The sequence below is a fragment of the Callospermophilus lateralis genome, chromosome 1 (assembly GCF_048772815.1).
Source record: "Callospermophilus lateralis isolate mCalLat2 chromosome 1, mCalLat2.hap1, whole genome shotgun sequence".
Classification (NCBI taxonomy): Eukaryota; Metazoa; Chordata; class Mammalia; order Rodentia; family Sciuridae; genus Callospermophilus; species Callospermophilus lateralis.
In genome coordinates, this window is record NC_135305.1 from 121,750,657 (window position 1) to 121,766,493 (window position 15,837).

Genomic DNA, 15,837 nt, shown 5'->3' on the forward strand with positions numbered 1-15,837 from the left:
GGAAACAAAAGGCGAAGGCGGCGGCGGCGGGGCGCGCACGGGGGCGGTGGCGCAGGCCGAGTCCTGGAGTCTGGCGGCGGCGGTAGATGAAGCGAGCGGATGGGCAGCGGCAGCAGGGTGGGCCCTTCCCCGGGCCAGGCGCAAGCAGCGGCTGAGCGGCGGCGCTGCGGCCCCGGGCTCCGTGTGTTCGGAGCGGAGGAAAGATGGCAGCGGCTGCACTTCCTCTTGCACTTTCACCCCTGGGGGGAGGAGAAGGAGGGGGCGATACCAACAACACCCCCCCCTCTCGCTTGCAGAAAAAAAAGAAACCGCGAACTCGGCGTGGGGGGCCCCCGGTGCCCCCGGCCCTGCACGTGCGCGCCCGGATCCCTAGCCTGGGCCGCCCCGCTCTGCAAACTTTCCACTTTCTTTGTGCCGAGAGACCCCCCCTCACCCAGCCGAGGATGCACGTCCCCCCTTCCCTATTTATACGCCCCCCCCGCAGCTCCGCTCCCCCCGCTTCCTGCCCCCCCTCCCCACTCCCCAGCTCCGCCAATGCAAGAGCAGCTTGAGCCCCCGTCGGCCCCCGCCTACCCACCCCGCCCGCGGGGCCGGGGGCTGCAGTCTAGCCCCCCCGGACCAATGCAAACGTAGCGCCGAGCCAGCAAACCCGCTCCTACTGCCCCTCCCCTGCCCGCTGAGTGTGGCGGCGAGCGGGCGGGGGGTGGGAGACCGAAGGGTGTAGATCCGGGCCCCCCAGCCTGTGGTGCGCACCCGCAGGTTGAACAAATGTTGGCACCCTGGTAACCCCGCTTTGATGCGCAAAATCCCCAGAGCTCTCCTGTGACCGCTTCCCTGCTTCCAGCCCCAGAAAGGGCTGGGGGTCCTTGCCCGGGGCAGGCGAAACTGCGAGAGCCGCTTCTGCACCCTGCTCACTGACCAAAGTGAATGGGCTAGGCGCCCAGGAGAGATGAGGCCAGGCTCTAGCCTCTCCCCAAACCGCCCTTCGTCGAGCTTTGTGCCTCGGGGAGCGGGAAGTCACCAGCTCAGGGAAATGGCACCAATAGGGCGACGGACAAGAGCAGGGACCCCCCTCCCCCGCGCTTCCCAGGAGTCTCTAGGGAAGTAGAGATGCCTCAAGGGTCGAGGAGCGCCCTCGGGCCTTCTCAAGCCCGGAGCATTCCCGGACACGCAGCCCCCAGAGACACCGGGCTGTGGCCACGGGCCCCGCTGCCAGGCCTGGACGCTTTGTCCCCTGCCCGCCCCAGGATGCTACCGCGTGAGGGTTGGACACCAAGGTTCGTCTGCCCGGGAAGCGCGAGCAGCCGCCGCCGAGCAGCTCAGCTCAGATCTTGGGGCTGCAGGTATCGTGTAAGCGAGCGGGAAGTTCCCACAGTTGCAATGAGGGAGCTAAGTATGTGTTCCAAACTTTCCCCGGTTCCAAACTGAGCGCTTCCATTAAGAGAAGCGGTGTGTGGGGAAAAGCATTCTGGGTATTAGCATGCAAATGAACAGGCCCGGCTTCCAACTTCGCTCGGGATTCCCACCGCTGCGCACCCAGCTCGCGCCCAGCCACGCGCGCCCTGCGGCTTCCGGGCGTGGCGTGGCGGGAGAACTCAAGTTCGAATCCTATACTTGCACCCTCTGATGTGTATCCTGGTGCTGGTCACTTGAGCCAAAGTCCAGTCGATTTCCTAACTTGCACACATACACCTTAGGCAGCAGCACCTGTTTCAGAGATGATGAGGATCATGACTGCAGAGGCTAATTCTGGGTTCAGTCTCTGCACATTCCACCCTCCTTAAGGCATAATATATGCCAAACTCCTTTTGGAGAGAATGAAGGAGGCTTGAGGTAGGAAATCTGAACTCTTGAGCCCAAACTGTGCAGGCTAGTACCATAACCATTCAACCAAAGCTTTTGGGAGGCAAATGCTAATTCTTGTGCTGCAGGAGCAGCCACAAAGAAAAGGGGCAGGGATCTAACTATGAGTGTCCGCTGTACACACACATCTTCCCTTCAAGGTAGGTGTGGCTATTCCCCTTTACTACTGAAGAAACTGAAAGCAGAGAGTGACTTGTCCAAGACCAAACAGTTAGAGATGGTACCAGGATCCCAGCAGATTAACTTGACTAGCCCTATTCACCTTCAGAACCCCGTCAGAGGTTCCTAGGATGTCATAACTTGCTGTATTCCAGGGGTTCACCCTGTGAAGATAAACTCACAGAATGCTTTCCGAATATTCATCCACAGTACCCTGAGGAAAATGGAGAACACACATCAGCCCTGAATGTCCAGAATCTTTAGTGACCAAAAAAGGTCCAGATCTCAGTTCTGACCCCAACCCAGAGCTTTATCCTCAATGTCATTTGACAATTGTAATTGTGCAATGACTGGAGAACTGGCCTATGCTGACCTTTCAATTTCATTCATAACTCTTCTTTCCATCCTATTCATCCTTTGGGCTCTCAAGGAATCCATTATGTAACTTCAGGCTTCAAGGCATGCATGCAGAATACACATCTATCTTTTTTTTTTTTTTTTAAGGTGAAATTCACATCACATATATTATGTGAATTTATATGTTAGGTAATTCAGCTAGACAAAGTGGTACATACCCTGTAATCCTAGCAATTTGGGAAGCTGAGGTAGGAGGATTGCAAGTTTGAGCCTGGGCTGGGCAATTTAGCAAGACCCTGTCTCACAATCAATTTAAACAGGGTGCTCAGTGGTAGAGTGCCCCTGGGTTAAATCCCCAGTCTGTCCATCTGTCTGTCCCTCCCACTCTCTCTTTCTCCTCTGTCTCTTGCTCACACACACATAGAATATAATTCACTAGCTGGGTGTGAAGGCACAGGCCTGTAATCTCAGCAGCTCCAGAGCCTTCATCAGGAGGATCAAACCCTACCTCAGCAGTTTAGCAAGATCCTAAACAGCTTAGAAAGACCCTGTCTCTAAATAAAATATAAAAAGGGCTGGGGATGTGGCTCAGTGGTTAAGCACCTCTGGGTTCAATCCCCAGTACCTAAAATAGAAAATTCTATATCCATTAAAAAGTCATTCTTTATTCCCCTCTTCCCCAAAATCCTGACAACCACCAATCAGTTTTCTGTCTCTATGAATTTACCTACTTGGAATATTTTATATAAATATAAATGGAGTTATACAACATAGGTAATCTTTGGGTGTGGCTTCTTTCCTTCCTTCCTTCCTTCCTCCCTCCCTCCCTCCCAGGGGCACATTACCCAAGTTACTAAACTACATCTCCAGTCCTCTTAATCTTGAGACAGGGTCTCACTAAATTGCTGAAGTTAGCCTTGAACTTGAGATACACTTGCCTGAGCCTTCTGAGTCACTGGGATTATAGGTGTGAGCCACTGCACTTGGAAAAAATCAGATTTCTTTCTATTAATATAATGTTTTTGAGACTCATTCATCTTGTAACATGTATCAATACTTCATTCCTTTTTATGGATGAATGGTATTCCATTGTGTGCATCTTTGTTCACTTACTGATGGTAGTTTAGCTATTATGAATAGTGCTTCTAGGAATAGTTATGCACAGTATTTGTTTAAGCAACAATGTCCATTTCTCTGGGGTATATATCCAGGAGTGGATTGCTACGTCATATAATACTGCTTAACATTTTGTGGAACCACCAAATGTTTGCCAGGGTGGCCACACCATTTATGCTCCTACAATGCAGGGTTTTTTAATAAGTAATTTTAGAGTGATCAAACCTCCCATTTTATGAATGAGCATGCTGAGACCCAGAGATGTTAAGTAACTCATCCAAGGTCACTCAGCTGGTTCTGGAATAAAATCAAATTTTCCTAAGTTCGTGGAATTTCAATACTAAAAGCCCCCATCCCCCCAACTCCTTTAAAAGACTTGTACAACCTAAATGAGTATTCATTGATTAATTTGACAAACCTTTTCAGTAAAGTACTGAGTTAATCATATTTATGAAGCCCTTTTCCTCTCAACATCTGTTGAAAAAGCCCACTGCCATATTCCCAATTTCTAGGCCACACCTTGAAAACATGCAGAGCTCACAATCCCTGAATCTGCCTCCTGCTGCTGGCCTGTCAGACCTTCTTCTGTTGCCATGGAAACCACACACCTCAGTTTTGGCTGCACAACAAACTAAGAGCATCCTTGTCTCCCAGGCTAAGCGGAGCTGTCAAGGTCATTCATGCACTACACTGGTATTGATTGAGCACCTACTAAACACCAAGCTTTTTTTTTTTTTTTTTTAAGAATGCTAGGAATACAACAGTGAACAAGTTAGACCATAGTCCCTACCCTCAAGGTTCCCAAATTCTAGAGGAGGAGACAGATAAAAACAACAACAACAAAAGATTTTCCTGGCTCCCCTCCCCAGTTCAAATTCTCCCATCTTTCCCAGACCTGATCAAGCTGGCTTCCCCTGGACCATCATCTCCAAAAACCCAGATCAAAGTGACACTACTCAGCTCTCACAAGGTTTGCTCTCTTTCTTTTCCTGATTGGAAAAGTGATATGTGGATTGTAGAAAATATATGAAAACACCAAAAAGAAAAATAAAGTTCTATTACTTACGAAGTACAATGATGCACACCTGTAATTCCAGATACTCAGGAAGCTCAGGCAGGAGGATAGCAAGTTCAAAATCAGCCTGGGCAACTTAATGAGACTTTCTCTCTCAAAATAAAAAATAAACAGGGTTGGTGACATAGCTCAGTGGCAGAGCACCCCTGTATTCAATCCCCAGCACAACAAAAAAAGGAAAGAAAGAAGAAAGAAAGAATCTATAATTTCACCACCAAGAGTTAAGTGCTACCAACATTTCTTTTTGGTCCTTTTCTCATTATATATATATATATATAATATTTTTCTTTTTCTTTATTTATTTTTTCTTTCATAAGAGATGGAATCTCTCTGTGTTGCCCAAACTGAACTCTAATTTGCAATCCTCCTGCCTCGGTCTCCCAAGTACCAGGAGTTACAGTCATTTGCCAGCACACCCGGCTGCTGCTGCTTCTCCTCTTCCTTTTGGAACATTATTGGGTCCTGTTTTATATGCTACTATATAATCTTGCCTAATAAAAATGTATTTTCTCTCAGCACATTTTGAAGTCCCGTCCCCCCACCCCAATAAGGCAAGAACAAGGCGTTGTCAATACTAGCAAACATTGCTGAGCACTAACTGGGCCAACCACAATGCTGACTGAGAGTGCTCCTTGTACCATGTGAGTTACCCATTCTGATAATTCCCATTTTACAGATGAGAAAACTGAGGAATGGCCAGAGGAGAAAGGGAAACCCAAAGCATGCAGCAAGGTGAGCTGCGTTGGAAACTCTGCCTTCACATGAGGCTTTCCCTAAACACCCAGGCGGCCATGCTTTGTTGAGGACCTAAACGGAGGAGGTAAGGGAGGGAAGCCTAGGAACTTTAGTAGTCCTAGTTTCTGCCAGGCAACAAGAAACCACCCTACTTACCTTATCAGGCTTGCTTAGAAGGCAGATGAGACCAGCCCACTTCCTTCACTCTCTGCAGTGCTGCACAATTGACTCCCTAATAACAATAGCAATAAGGTGCTGAGCAAGCACAGGACATTAAGTAGGAACAGAGCTCAGCATTTGCAACAAGAGAGACATAAGTTGAAGTTCCAGCTTTGCCACTTTTGGACAGTGTAGTTCTGAATGAGAGATACCAGGAATTTGTTTAGTCCCCATACCCTTCCTCTGAAAGCAGGATCATTGCTCCCTTTTAATAATTTTTCTTTTCTTCCTCCCTCTTCCCCTTTTTTTAGATGGAGGTCTCACAGTGTTGCCTCAACTCCTGGGCTCAAGCTATTTTTCTGCCAGTCTCTAGAGTGCTGGGATGACAGGAACTTGCCACCAGGCCTGGCACTGCTCCTTTTTATAAATGAGGTAACTACTAGGTCAGGTGGTTCATCCAAGCTTGCAACAATGGAGGGTGAAATCTAAATAGAGCTCAGACTTCCCTGACTAAAATAGTCAGGCTCTTTCCACTGAACCCTAGGCCTCTTTTTCTCCTCTTTGACAATTGTAACTAGGAAGAGTGGGCCCTGGAGGCCAGCTCCTTAGGCTCCATCAAAGATCCTGCAGGAGTTCCTATCTCCCACCCTGCCTCCACCCATCTGTGCTGTGGTCTTCTAGGCTTGACAGGGATGCTGTGGCCTGTGGTTTATAAACAGCCAAGTTTCCTGACTCTTTGTCACTCTCAATTAAGAACAAAGAAGAAAAAAAATATTCATGTGCAACTATTTTATTTTATTTTATTTTTTGACAGGGGTGGGTACTAGATATTAAACCCAGGGACACTTTACCACTGAGTTATATCCCTAACCCCCCCTTTTTTTTTTCTTTTGAAACAGGGTTTCCACTAAGTTGTTGAGGCTGGCCTCAAACTTCAGAAGCTCCTGCCTCAGTCTTGAGTTGCTGAGATTATAGGTGCCAGCCACCACATCTGGCACAACTATTTTATATTTTCTATACTTTTTGAGAGTTTTTTTTTTTCTTTCTCTTTTTTTCATTCTTCCACTCCCACTACCCTGTGCAGAGATTGAACCCAGGACCTTTCACATGCTAAACATGTACTATACCACTGATCAACACACCCCGCCCCAGGATTTTCTTTTTGTTCCTAGTTAACTGAAGGCAGAAGTCAAGGGGGCAGAAAACAAGGTAAATGATAAACCATGGCCTGCCTCTGTATGTCTCTGTCTCTGTCTCTCTCAACACACACTAGGAAAGGCAAATTGCCAATTAAAAAAAAAAATAAAAATAAAAATAAAAAAACTGGCTACGTATTACAGAGAAAGAATTAATATCCTTAAAGTGAAAAGAAAGCCGGCAGCAGTGGTCCACACCTATAATCCCAGCCACTCCTGGGAGGCTGTGGCAGAAGATTCACCAGTTCAAATCCAGCTTCAGCAATTTAGTAAGGTTCTAAGTAAGTTAGCAAGAACCTGCCTCAGAAATAAATAAATAAATAGGGCTAGAGTTGTGACTCAATGGTTAAGTTCCCCTGGGTGCAATCCCAATACCAAAAAATAAATAAATAATGATAAAAATTAGCCAGAGCCAGGTGCAGTGGCACACACCTGTGATCCCAGTGATTCAGGGGGCTGAGACAGGAGGATCAGGAGTTCAAAGCCAGTTTCAGCGAAAGCGAGGCACTAAGCAACTCAATGAGACCCTGAGTCTAAACAAAATACAAAATAGCATTGGGGAGGTGGATCAGTGGTTGAGTACTCCTAAATTCAATCTCCAATACCCCCCACCCCGAAAAAATAGGCTGGGAATGTGACTCAGTGATTGAGTGCCCCTGAGTTCAATCCCTAGTATCAATCAATCAATAAATAAAATTAGGGGTCTGGGGTTGTAGCTCAGTGTAGCACTTGCCTAGCAAGTGTGAGGCACTAGTTTTGATCCTTAGAATCACATAAAAATAAATAAATAAAATAAAAGTATTTTTAAAAAGTTAATAATGATAATAATAATAATAATTTAAAATAAAGTAAAAAGAGTTCTTTTTCCTTTTTTGTTTAACTTTTTATCATGACAGTATTTTAAAAATGTTTTTTAGTTGTAGATAGACAAATATTTATATATAAATATTTATATAATGTTTATATGTTTATCTTTTTTTTAAAATTTTTTTAATATTTATTTTTTAGTTTTCGGCGGATACAACATCTTTGTTTGTATGTGGTGCTGAGGATCGAACCCGGGCCGCACGCATGCCAGGCGAGCGCGCTACCACTTGAGCCACATCCCCAGCCCTATATATTTATCTTTATGTGGTGCTTAGAATCGAACCCAGGGCCTCACACATGCTAGATGGGCAGTCTACCACTGAGCTACAACCCCAGCTCCATGACAGCAATTTTTTTTAAACTGTGGATAGAACCCAGGGGTGCCTTACCATTGAGCTACAATCCCAGTCCTTTTTCTCTGTTATTTTTTTTATCAAATTTATTTATTTATTCTAATTTGTTATACATGACAGCAGAATGCATTTCAATTCATAGTACCACATAGAGCACAATTTTTCTGGTTGTACACAAAATAGAGTTATACCATTCGTGTCTTTATACATATACTTAGGGTAATAGTGTCCATCTAATTCCATCATCTTTCCTACCCCCATATCTCCTCCTTTCCCCTCCCTCCTCTTTGTCCTATCTAATGTTCCTCTATTCTTCCTGTGCTCTGCCCCCCACACCCATTATGAATCAGCATCTACATATCAGAGAAAACATTCAGCCTTTGGTTTTTTGGGATTTGCTTAATTCACTTAGCATGATATTCTCCAACTCCACCCATTTACCTGCAAAAGCCATGATTTTCACTTTTAATGCTGAGTAATATTCCACTGTGTATATATACCACATTTTCTTTATCCACTCATCTATTGAAGGGCATCTAGGTTGGTTCCACAATTTAGCTGTTGTGAATTGTGCTGCTATAAACACTGATGTGGCTGCATCACTGTAGTATGATATTTTTAAGTCCTTTGGATATAAACTGAGGAGTGGGATAGATGAATTAAATGGTGGTTCCATTTCAGATTTTCCAAGGAATCTCCATACTGCTTTCCAGATTGGTTGCACCAATTTGAAGTACCACCAGTAATGTATGAGTGTGCCTTTTCCCCCCATATCCTTGCCAACACTTATTGTTGTTTGTATTCTTAATAGCTGCCATTCTGAATGGAGTGAGATGAAATCTTAGAGTAGTTTTGATTTGCATTTCTTTAATTGCTAGAGATGTAGAACATGTTTTCATATATTTGTTAATTGGTTGTATATCATCTTCTGAGAAGTGTCTGTTCATTTCCTTGGCCCATTTATTGATTAGGTTATTGGGGGTTTTTTTTGGTGTTAAGTTTTTTGAGTTCTTTATATATCCTACAGATAAGTGCTCTCTCTGATATGCGTGTGGTAAAAATTTGCTTCCATTCTGTAAGCTCTCTCTTCACCTGACTGATTGTTTCTTTTGCTGAGAAGAAGCTTTTCAGTTTGAATCCATTCCATTTACTGATTCTTGATTTTGTTTCTTTTACTTTAGGAGTCTTGTTAAGGAAGTCAGGCCTAATCCAACATGATGAAGATTTGGGCCTACTCTTTTTTCTATTAGGTGCAGGGTCTCTGATCTAATTCCTGGGTCCTTGTTCCACTTTGAGTTAAGTTTTGTGCATGGTAAGAGATAGAGGCTTAATTTCATTTTGCTGCATATGAATTTCCAGTTCTCCCAGAACCATTTGTTGAAGAGGTTATCTTTTATCCAATATATGTTTTTTGGCACCTTTGTCTAGTATGAGATAACTGTATTTATTTCAGTTTGTCTCTGTGTCCTCTATTCTGTACCATTGATCTACAAGTCTGTTTTGGTGCCAATACCATGAGATTTTATGACTATTGCTCTGTAGTATAGTTTAAGGTCTGGTATAGTGATACCACCTGCTTCATTCTTCTTGCTAAGGATTGCTTTGGCTATTCTGGATCTCTTATTTTTCCAGATGAATTTCATAATTGCTTTTTCTATTTCTAGAGGACTGTCATTGGGATTTTTATTGGAATTGTATTAAATCTGTATAATGCTTTTGGTAGTATGGTCATTTGGACAATACTAATTCTGCCTATCCAAAAACAAGGGAGATCTTTCCATCTTCTAAGGTCTTCTTTAATTTCTTTCTTTAGTGTTCTGTAGTTTTCTTTGGTAGAGGTCTTTCATCTCTTTCATTAATTTGATTCCCAAGTATTTTATTTTTCATTCAGGCTATTGTAAATGGGGTAGTTTTCCTAGTTTTTCTTTCAGATGATTTGTCACTGATGTACAGAAATGCCTTTGATTTATCAGTGTTGATTTTATATCCTGCTACTTTGCTGAATTCATTTATTAGTTCTAGAAGTTTTCTGGTGGAATTTTTTGGATCCTCTAGATACAGAATCATGTCATTGGCAAATGGTGATAATTTGATTTCTTCTTTTCTATCCATACCCCTTTAATTTCTTTTGTCTGTCTATTGCTGTGGCTAGAGTTTCTTAAAATAAAATAAAAATAAAATTAGTTAGGCCAGGTGTGGTGGCCATGATTATATTTCTTGTAACTCAGATGGCTGAGGTAGGAGAATTGTAGGTTGCAGGTCAACCTCATGAACATAGCAAGATTCTCTGGGGAAAAAAAAAAAAAAGAAAAGTGCTGGGTGTGATGGCACATGCCTGTAATGCCAGCTTGGGGGGGCTGAGACAGGAGAGTTGAGAGTTCAAAGCCAGCCTCACCAAAGTGAGGCGCTAAGCAACTCAGTGAGACTCTCTCTAAATAAAATATAAAATAGGGCTGGAACGTGGCTCAGTGGTCAAGTACCCCTGAGTTCAATCCCCCGTACCAAAAAAAAAAAAAAAAAGAAGAAGAAGAAAAAGAAAGAAAAAAAGAAATGGAGGCTGGGGCTATAGCTCAGTAGTAGAGAGCTCGCCCAGCATGTGTAAGGCCCTGGGTTCAATCCTCAGCACCACATAAAAATAAATAAATAAAATAAAGCTTGTGTCCAACTATAATTCAAAAATAAATATTTTTTTAAAAAAATAAACAAACAAAATAAAGGCAGTCTATCCATCTACAACTACAATTTTTTTTTTTTTAAATGAGGGGTGGGGATAGGAACTCAATGGGTTTTATTCTCCAATACAATAAACAAATAATGAAAAAAATATTTAAAAGAATGTTCCATTGCACAACCCTGTGAATACATTAAATGCCACTGAATCATATTTTTTTTAATTTTTATTTTTTTGTGGTGCTAGAGATTGAACCCAGGGCCTTGTGCATGCAAGGCAAGGCAAGCACAATACCAACTGAGCTATATCCCCAGCCCTCATATGTCTTTTTAAAAAGTTGTTTTGTATTTGTAGATGGACAGAATGCCTTTATTTTATTTGTTTATTTTTATATGGTACTAAGGATCGAACCTAGTGCCTCATACATGCTAGGCAAATGCTCTGCCACTAAGCTACAGTCCAAGCCCCTTAATCATGTGTTTTTACAAGGTGACTTTTATATGAATTTTATCTCAATTTAGAAAAAGAATACTTCAAGAAAAAATAAATGGGCAAGAGACACGAGTAATGCGGATAGGAAAGATAGTAGAATGAATCAGACATTATTACTCTATGTGCATTACACTGGTGGTGTAATTCTATATCATGTACAACCAGAAGAATGAGAAGTTGTATTCCATTTATGTATGATGTGTCAAAATGCATCCTACTGTCATATATAACTAATTGGAACAAATAAAAACAAAAGACACACACAAGTAGGCAACTCATAACAGAGGAAATACAAAAACAAAATACTCTTTCCAGCTTATAAATTGATCCCTGTTTGAATGCATTCCTCAGAGAGGCTGCCCCACGTATTCTAAATAATGAATTCTTTTTGTTTAAGTTGCCAATAGTACCTTATTATCTCTCTCCTTTCAGAACATCTCCAACTTCACTATTAGTTTTGAGGGTTGTTTTTGTTTTTGTTTTGTATCAAGGATTGAACTCAGGGGCACTTGACCACTGAACCACATCCCCAGCCCTATTTTGTATTTTCTTTAGAGACAGGGTCTCAGAGTTGCTTAGCACCTTACTTTTGTTGAGGCTGGCTTTGAACTTGCAATTCTCCTGTCTCAGCCTCCCAAGCCATTGGGATTTTAGGCACCATCATTTCCAGCTACTATTGGTTCTTATTTTGTGTTTTTCACTAGGCAAAGTTTCAAATGTGAGGGCCTTTTATTTTTAAACAGTTCTGGGGATCAAACCCAGGGCCTCACACATGCTTTGTAAGCACTGTAGCATTAAGCTACATCCCCAGACTTTTAAATATTGTTTTTGAGACAAATCTTGCTAACTTGCTCAGGGACTCAAATATCTGTTGAATGAATACATGAAAAATTTCTAAATTTTTAGGCAGGTACAGTAGTGCACACCTATAATCTCAGTTTCAGGAGGCTGAAGCAGGAATATTGCAAGTTTGAGGCTAGCCTGGGATACTTATTGAAACCCTGCCTCAAAACAAAAAGTAAAAAGGACTGGGGATGTAGCTCAGTGGTTAAAAAACAAAAACAATGGGCTGGGGATGTGGCTCAAGCGGTAGCGCGCTCGCCTGGCATGCGTGCAGCCCGGGTTCGATCCTCAGCACCACATAAAAAGATGTTGTGTCCGCCGATAACTAAAAAATAAATATTAAAAATTCTCTCTCTCACTCTCTCTCACTCTCTCTTTAAAAAAAAAAAAAAAAAAAAACTGAATTCAATCCCCAGTGCCAAAAAAAAAAAAAAGTAATTCCTATTATTGTGGGTCGCTACCAAGGTGATCCATGATATCCTGGCTTGGATGCCACTAAACTAGTCCTCTGAGGATGGTGGATGTAGCTCAGTGATAGATCACTTGCCTAGAATGAGTGAGACCCACCCACCACCACCATCACCACCCCCTAAAAAAGAAAAAACTAGCACAGACCCTTGGAAAAAAAATAAGAGAAAGAAAGAGATCTTATTTTTACCTTTTTTTTTTTTTTTTTGGTACCAGGAATTGAACTCAGGGATACTCAACCCCTGAGCCACACCCCCAGCCCTATTTAGGCACAGGGTCTCATTGAGTTGTTTAGTGCCTTGCTTTTGCTGAGGCTGGCTTTGAACTTTCAATACTGCCTCAGCCTCTTGAGCTGCTAGAATTACAGCCATGTGCCACCATGCCCGACTTTTTACCATTTTTGTTGTTGTTTTTTAAGGGATAATTTGAGAAAATTAATAAAAGCAAAAGGAAAGGAAAAAAAAACCATATATATATATATATATATATATATATATATATATATATATATCTCCATAGCCCAACCACTGAAACAGAAAAACTAAAAATGTTTGTTCAATTTCATCCAAACATTTTTCCTATTTTAATGCATAACTTTCAAATGCTAATGAACATATACAATTTTATCTTGTTTCCTCTCCCTCCCCACGCTGGGGAGCAAACTCAGGGGCCCCCATGCAAGCAAGTGAAGTAGGAAATACTTTACCACTAAGCCACATCCCCAGCCCAGTTTATCTTGCTTAAATCCTACTTAAATGAGCCAATGTGACATGAACATATTGCAGTGTTAACACTGGAACTGCAGGTAGATGTGTTTGTGGGACATGTTCTTTTCATCTTAAATATTTTGTTATGATTTGGCACAGGGGATTTACTACTGAGCTACATCCCTAGCCCTTTTTATTTTTTTATATTGAGACAAGGTTTCACTAAGTTGCTTAAGGCCTTGCTAAGTGGGTGAGTCTGGCCTTGAACTTGTGATCCTCCCACCTCAGCTCGAGAGTCACTGGGATCACAGCCTCAGGCATGCACCATTATGCCAAGCTATATGTCTTAATCTTAATCTTCAAATTTATTTTAGTGTTATCTGGAGGTTGAGGACCTTTGAAAAGTATTAAAATTAATGAGGTGATGAAGGTTAGACCCCCATGATGGACTTATTAGGTTTTTGTTTTGGTTTGATTTTGGTATAGGGGATTTAGCCCAGGGCACTTAACCACTGAGTCACATCCCAATCCCTATTTATTTATTTATTTATTTAAAAGAGAGAGAGAATTTTTTAATATTTATTTTTTAGTTTTCGGTGGACACAACATCTTTATTTTATTTTTATGTGGTGCTGAAGATCGAACCCAGTGCCCCACGCATGCCAGGCGAGCACGTTACCGCTTGAACCACATCCCCAGCCCTATTTATTATTTTGAGACAGGTTCTCACTAAGTTTTTCAAGGCATCACTAAGTTGCCAAGGTTGGCCTTAAACTTGAGATCCTCCTACCTCAGACTCACAAGTTGCAGAGATCACCAGTGTTTTCTACCACACTGGTTTCAGGGCAGGCTTTCTGTGGGAAACCACAGTCAAATTCTGAGTGGTAAAGAATAAAGATTCCAGCATATTTCTTTTCTGGCAGCTAGAACTTCATGGGCAAGAATATAGTCTATTCCAATGTCTGGTGATTCTTTTTATTTTTTTAATTATTATTTTTTAGTTGTTGATAGACCTTTATTTCATTTATTTATATGCAGTGCTGAGAATCAAACCCAGTGCCTCACACATGCTAAACAAGTGCTCTACCACTGAGCTACAACCCCAGCCCTGTCTGGTGATTCTTAAACTTCTGGAATAGGGTGAAGAGAAAGAGGTGGTAGGTTACATGCAATTGTGAGGCACCAGTCCAATAGAAACTGCTATTTTATTCTATGTGAGATTCCAGCCTTCAATAGGTTCTTGAGCTTTACATCAAGCACAAGAATTTCTGATTTTCTGGTTCATGGCTTATTCTCTAAAAGAAAAACAGAACTGGGAGCTGAGACTTGGGAGCAATCTGGGGTCTCTCTAGTCTTTGTGATTCTAGTTTTAGTCCTTTTCTCACTCTTGATTCTGCTGCCTTATCTGTAGAACAAGGGAGTTGACCTGCACCAGGCCTCCCAGAGTCCTGTGCCTCAGGGTCCAGGGGTTTATGGGCATATAGGGACTCCAGGACTGTAGAAGGCAGCATAGGCTGTCAGAGTCCAGACAATCATGGAAATGGTGGTTTCCATGTGTTGTCATGTCTTTTGAGAATATAGAAATCTGGGAATCTCCCATTTTTAAATGTTGGGCAACTAGTTCAAATTTTTCAGTAAACATTGTGGAAGCCAAAGGAAACAAGCCAGTGAACTGGAGTTTATCATCCCTGGAATGGCTATTCTCAGGGGCATCCTCTGACTCCATTTGCCATTTTAAATGCCTGGAAATTGCTCCCCAGATTCCCTAGATGGGTCCTTCTTTGTGGCTCAAATATACTGTCTGACCTCGGGTGGCAGGATCAGATGCTTTGAGCCTGCAAGTCACACCCCTTCACAGGAATGTTCTGAGATGAGGCGTGAACCTCAGTATAAGTCCTCTGGATAGCCTCCAAGGACTCAGAACTTTTTTTTAGAAATTCCTAGAAGATCTCAAACGTTGGCAGGCTCATTTGATCTACCAGACCCAGGATGGCCAAAAAATAAACTGCAATGAATCAGAAGTTGGATTCACAGGAAGAATCCTAGACCAAGCCTTAGGTATCATCTAATTTAGTTCCTGCATTTTACAGATTCAGATTAAGAAGAAGTCATCCCCTAAATCCAGGAGGACTCAGATTCCTTCAAAAAGATCAGTGGTACCTGGTGTGGTGGCACACAACTGTAATTCCAGCAGCTCAGGAGGCTGAGATAGGAGGATCACGAGTTGAAAGCCCTCCTCAGCAATGGCAAAGCGCTAAGTAATTCAGTGAGACACTGTCTCTAAATAAAATACAAAATAGGACTGGGGATGTGGATGTGGATCAGTGGTTCAGTGCCCCTGAGTTCAATCCCCGCTACCCACCCCACCAAAAATAAAAATAAAAATACCTTAGTTAGTCTTACCTTGGTGTCCTCAGTCTTAAAGGCAGACAAAATGTTAGGTAAATTTAGAACTAATCAACCTTATATTATCAGTCTTTAGATGAACACTCCTTAAATGATTAATATGCCTTCATACAGAACTGAGCAGAAGTCTGAAGACAGATACAAAATGAAGGCAGAGATGTCAAGCTTTATCCTGCTTTCAATTCCATTTGGGGCATCTGTAGGCCCAAATGAAAAGTCAGTGCTTTTAGCAAAAGCCGCTTCTATTACTCTGTTATGTCATTAGGGCAGTTGACTCACATGATCAGAAAGGATGAAAAGTTCTATGACAGCCCATCTGAAAGCTCAAGATGCTGGGATGCCAGTATCATGGCTCATTTCAAGTCCAAAG